This window comes from Littorina saxatilis, linkage group LG7, assembly GCF_037325665.1.
Source record: "Littorina saxatilis isolate snail1 linkage group LG7, US_GU_Lsax_2.0, whole genome shotgun sequence".
Taxonomy (NCBI): Eukaryota; Metazoa; Mollusca; class Gastropoda; order Littorinimorpha; family Littorinidae; genus Littorina; species Littorina saxatilis.
This window is the reverse complement of record NC_090251.1, coordinates 54,377,416-54,383,415: the sequence shown is the minus strand read 5'-3', so window position 1 is coordinate 54,383,415 and position 6,000 is coordinate 54,377,416.

Sequence of the window (6,000 nt, the reverse complement as noted above, 5' to 3'; positions counted from 1 at the left end):
AGGTGGTCCATGTTAGGGGGCACACACATACTTTGAGATTTTTCTATGTAGACCAACAGTGATGAACTGTCTTAAGGCAATGAGCAGCACTAGAATGACCAAAATGAAACATGGAAAATACATGGAGTAACTTAGTTTTCTGGGTAGTTATTGAAGTGACTTATATAAAGAAATGAAAAAATTGCAAAACTAAAGGACATAGATTGCCGTCACTATGGAAACTGACATACACAGCACTATATTGGATTTCTAGGAAACGGTTTTACAGCAACATCATACATCAGAAATGCTTAATATTTGCAACAAATATACACAAAACTTTTATCTACAATAGAACGATATTTTGACAAGAAACTACAGTTGAATTTAAATTAATTTTTGAAATAAAGATGAATGAATATACAGTTAGAAATTCATTAAATCTTATTACAAAAATTAATTTAAATTCAACTGTAGTCTTTAGTCAGCATAATTATTGTTCTATATAATTGCAGATACAAGTCATGTGTATCCTTGTGCCAAATATTATGCATGTCTGATGTATGATGTTGCTGTAAAACCGTTTCCTAGAAATCCAATATGGCGGCTGTTTCCATGGCAACGGCAGTCTGTGTCCATTAGTATTTAATTTTTTTCCATTTATTTGTATAAGTCTCTTCAATAACTACCCAGAAAACTAGGTTATTCCATGTATTCTCCAAGTTTAATTTGACTGCCGCTCATTGCCTTAAATAGCAAATTATACTTGTTCGAGTCTAAATATCGGACTCTATTGCTACGCTGATTACACAATAGCGATTATATAGCTGTTCCGACCTTGATTTGTTGTTCCAAACTTACAAAATGACAGTTTTTGCGTCGATGCGTTGATCTCAGGTTTTGATAGCAGACGCCGTTTCTTATGCGAATTAGTTTTGCGCAGGCGCCACACTGACTTTGGAAAAAACTCGATTTGACAACACAGCTGTTAAACAGCTTTTCATAAGTTCATTCGTATGCAACAAAAAGAAGTTTCATTTTTTTAAAAAATTTTGAACCAGACTACTTATGAGGAAGACCAAAACACAACATCAACGGAAAACTAGAAACAACTGAAGAACTAGGATGCAACAAGGGGAGGAGAAGAGAACAGCTAATCCGTACAACGCGAGCAGACGGCAGCGAAGTTTTCATTTTGGGTGAATGGCATTTATACTTGTCTCGTCATGAAGCGAATTTTTCAACCTCAGTTATAAACGACTACATGAATGTTAGTGCCATGGTCGATCATCAATACTTCAGAGGGGAAGTGGGGTATTCAGTGTGAAGTTACGAGGTAAGAAAAACCGAATGCGAAAGTTTGTCTCATGAGCTCACACAGGCACACAAACACGGCTGTTCCGTTTTACCCCCCTGTTTGAACTACATCTTTCGACTTTGGGCATTTTGTGGTGTTTAGGGAGAGAAAATAGTTGGTTTAGTCCTGTTTCATCGGGAAGTTAGCAGAAACGGGTATGCTATCGACATTTGTAAAGCTGAAAAACATTTCCGAGAAGAATTTCAAGTTGTCAGTGTATGCTGTTGTCGATTGAAACATCGTGTGGTACAGATGGGTAAACCGGAACCATGCGTCTTTGTTATTGCCAATATGCTTTTGGATATTGGCAAAAATGGCCGACTTCCGTAGCATTATGCTTTGATGAACGGAAAAGAAGGAAATGTGTACGTGTGAGACCATCCAATCACAGCCCCCGAATTCCCCCACGTGTCCATCAGAATAGCTATATATTCAAATATAGAGTGATCGCTGCCAGAAGTGCAAAACGATGATAAGCCAAACGGTGTTGTGGATTGTGAGTCCGAAACTGCTTTGACGTTTCAAGGCATCCAGAAAGGATAAATGTTGCGAATGAAATTGTTTTGAGTGCTCTAGCACCGTTAGTTTGTCAGAACAGGAGGTGGTCCATCAAATAAGTCGGTCCATATTAGGGGCCCTGCCCCTACTCAAGTTCTCGTTCACGGTTGCTTTTGAACGAAAGTAACTTGATGTCTTTTTGCCTACATTTAAGTTATTTCCTTGGAGTCTTTCGTTTTTTTCCGATATTGAAACTGAACGCCGTATGATGTCTTCTATTGCGTTTTTCAAATATTTCTCTTGAATTTTGTTTGTGTGTTTCGACATGATAGCAATATTCTAAGCAGTGTAAATGTGAGCTTTTTTGTGCTACACTTGGGCTGTGAAAATGTATCATTCTCAATTCAAAATTCTTCTACCAATGTTGGATCTGCCATTTTTTACCAGCTACAGAATGAAGACTGCAGCATGCCCCATAACACTGGCGTCCAGACTGCTGATGTCATCCCTGCTCATTATAATGACGTCACATGACGTCACGCACTCCGTCATACTGCGCCCCAAGTGGTTTCCATACTTCAGAAACTCAGAAGGTTAACATCTCTCTCTCTCTCTGTATGTCTCTGTCTCTCCCTGCAATCTGTCTGTCTGTCTGTCTGTCTATATGTCTGTTAATCTGTCTCTCTCTCCCTCTCTCTCGTTTTCAAAAATGTTGAGTTTGAAGGTCGGTTTATAATCGGGATTGTTCACTCTGTCTAACAGAGCCTGAGAACAAAAGCCTGCGTATAATTGTGATTGCATGATGTTCCAGAAACCGTTACAATAAAACGTAGCGAATTTCAAAACTAAGATGTAATTCATTCATAAAGAAATACTACATCGATTTAGATATTGGAGTGAATTCGAGTAGTTAGACGTTTGTTATCTGAAGTGCTGAAGAACTCTAATAACACATAGTGACGCACAGAACAGTGTGTTTATTCATAATGTTTAGAAGGGAAAGCTGTGTAAAAACCGTTTTAATTTAATCACATAATATCTAACTATGCTACTGACATTAAGTCATGAACCACTAAAAGAAAAAAAAACCTCGTATGGACAATACACAAAAGGAAGAAAGAACAAGTCGCGTAAGGCGAAAATACAATATTTAGTCAAGTAGCTGTCGAACTCACAGAACACGTGGAATTGACAAGAAGAGCGGGGTATTCGTTGCGCTGAGAAGGATAGCACGCTTTTCTGTACCTCTCTTTGTTTTAACTTTCTGAGCGTGTTTTTAATCCAAACATATCATATCTATATATTTTTGGAATCAGGAACCGACAAGGAATAAGATGAAAGTGTTTTTAAATTGATTTCGAAAAAAAAAATTTGATAATAATTTTTATATATTTAATTTTCAGAGCTTGTTTTTAATCCGAATATAACATATTTATATGTTTTTGGAATCAGCAAATGATGGAGAATAAGATAAACGTAAATTTGGATCGTTTTATAAATTTTTATTTTTTTTTACAATTTTCAGATATTTAATGACCAAAGTCATTAATTAATTTTTAAGCCACCAAGCTGAAATGCAATACCGAACCCCGGGCTTCGTTGAAGAGTACTTGACCAAAATTTCAACCAATTTGGTTGAAAAATGAGGGCGTGACAGTGCCGCCTCAACTTTCACGAAAAGCCGGATATGACGTCATCAAAGACATTTATCAAAAAAATGAAAAAAACGTTCGGGGATTTCATACCCAGGAACTCTCATGTCAAATTTCATAAAGATCGGTCCAGTAGTTTAGTCTGAATCGCTCTACACACACACACACACACGCACGCACGCACGCACGCACACACATACGCACATACACCACGACCCTCGTTTCGATTCCCCCTCGATGTTAAAATATTTAGTCAAAACTTGACTAAATATAAAAAAGGTTCATTTTAACCATGTGGGAGGGTCATTTAGCAAATCTCACATCACGTTTACTGTTTGAAAGTTAATAGCCACTTCCTTCTGAAAAGAATTATGTTTGGCTTCAAACATTTTGCCATTACTGGGTGTGACAACTGGCTTTTCATTATATTCATTATATACTCCAGTCATAAAATGGTGTAGCCACCGATCGCTACCAGGCATAGACTTCAGTTTAAAGGGATCCGACACCGATCAAAGCACAGCGTAGTGACGATTGCGAACAAGTTCCGTAACTCTTATCTTCCGGGCCTTACCTCCCCCTGTTTTCATGATCTCCTAAAACAAATGAGTTTGCTTGCCCTCGTGTCCTTCGTCTTTTTCTTTTACTCCTGTGTCATTATGACGTCAAACCTACAATAACGTCACGGAACACGTAAAAGAAAGTCCATGTTTTTGGTCCAAGACGTTCCACCTATTACAAGTCTCGGTCACTATGCTTGCCAAGAATCTTTCATTCTTTGTGCGTGGTTGTGAGTGCGTGTTCGTTTCTGTGTTTGCAGGTGTGTGTGTGTGTGTGTGTGTGTGTGTGTGTGTGTGTGTGTGTGTGTGTGTGTGTGTGTGTGTGTGTGTGTGTGTGTGTAGCGTGTCTGCATGTGTGTATGGGTGTGTGAGTATGCGTGTATGTATAGGTTATAGTCCAGGCATCTTAGCCACTTTAGTGAAGGGAACGTTGAAGTGACAATGACTAGGTTTAAAATGTCCCTTATCAGAAAGTTCAACCTCAGTCCTTTGATGTTTATTAAACACATTTTCATATAAAGTTGGCGCTTCATACGGAAAAATGGCTTTGAAATTGACCCAAATCCTTCTTTGGGCTCTGTAAATGTCGTTTGGGGGTATGGTTGTAAAATGGTATCTACTGGTCACCCCAATGTATAAACTGAAAACTCTTTCTGCACCAGAACACGCAGAAAGGATTGTATCTGCCTGATGTCTGATGCTTTTCAAAATCCCCAACCACTAACACCTTCAAAACGGACTTTAACTGACACTGTTGTTTTTCCCTATATAATCCTTACTATTTTTCCGAGACGTCGTCGTGTTGTGTATTTAGCTTGCCACAACCTCATACATGGTCCTAAAAGTTAAAGTTGAAGAAAATACTAAAGATAAATGAAAAAGCTGACGCAGTGTCATTCGCACCGTGAATCCCCCCATGGGAACATACTAAAGTCTGGTTCCAAATAGGCTCAATTTCCTTCTATTTCTTTGTATTTCTGCCTCGTAGGGGTAGGGGTGTTCAAACCAAAGGCACCTTTAAACCAAAATTCAAATCACACATCTTACAATACTAAGACACTCAGCAGTAAAAGGGTGTCTGCTGGTAAAAAATTCCAAACAATCCTAAAAGTACTTCACTACTAAAAGTGCTTTTAAAAAGAGCCGTTATTTTTCCCTCTATATTCAGTATTGTGTTTTCTGCGAACATGTAGTCTATTTAGATGGTTGTCGTGTGCACTTGAGTTGCTAAAGCGTTTTCAGTTGGGCATATGTCGAAAAGCAAAGAATTAGCCCTTTGAAAACCATCAGAACTGTCACACAAAAATAACATTTACCTATCTCACCAACTGTCCAAACATAGGGCTTTTCCTTATGTATTATGTATTGTCGTGTTTTTTGTAGCATACTTGTGAAAACAGCCACCACTGTTGTAAATGATACTTTAAAGAGCATTATTTCATTTTTACAGTTGAAGGACAACCTGGACTGCCGTATATTACAGCTGTTTTACAATCAGCCAAAATTTTCTTAACAAACGTATGTTAAGAACAACTCCCATAGTGAAATTGAAGGAAAACAAATTGAAAATCCCCCTGCCATAGAGGAGCTAAAGAATCAACAATAAACGACTGCATGGATAGCTTGATGCACGAATGCATTGCGGACATGTTTGTCTCCAACCAAGAGAAAGTTCCAAAAAATCCCTTTTGTGCTTCTTATTATACAGTGACGTCAAAGACAGCCTTTTCTGCTGTTCATACATTCAGGGGTTATGGTTACACTAAACGACGTAGTTGTAGCCATACTGCCATCCAGATTTATTTTTTCCTTGCGAGCAGTCACAGGGTGTTTGTGCTGTCTGCCAACCGTTAGATGACCCCGCCCAAGTCTGTTAAGGGACCGTTTGACCGTTATAGAACGCGTCTTTTTGATTTTTTGGCACAGTTGGAAACGGTTGATTTTTATCCCTACC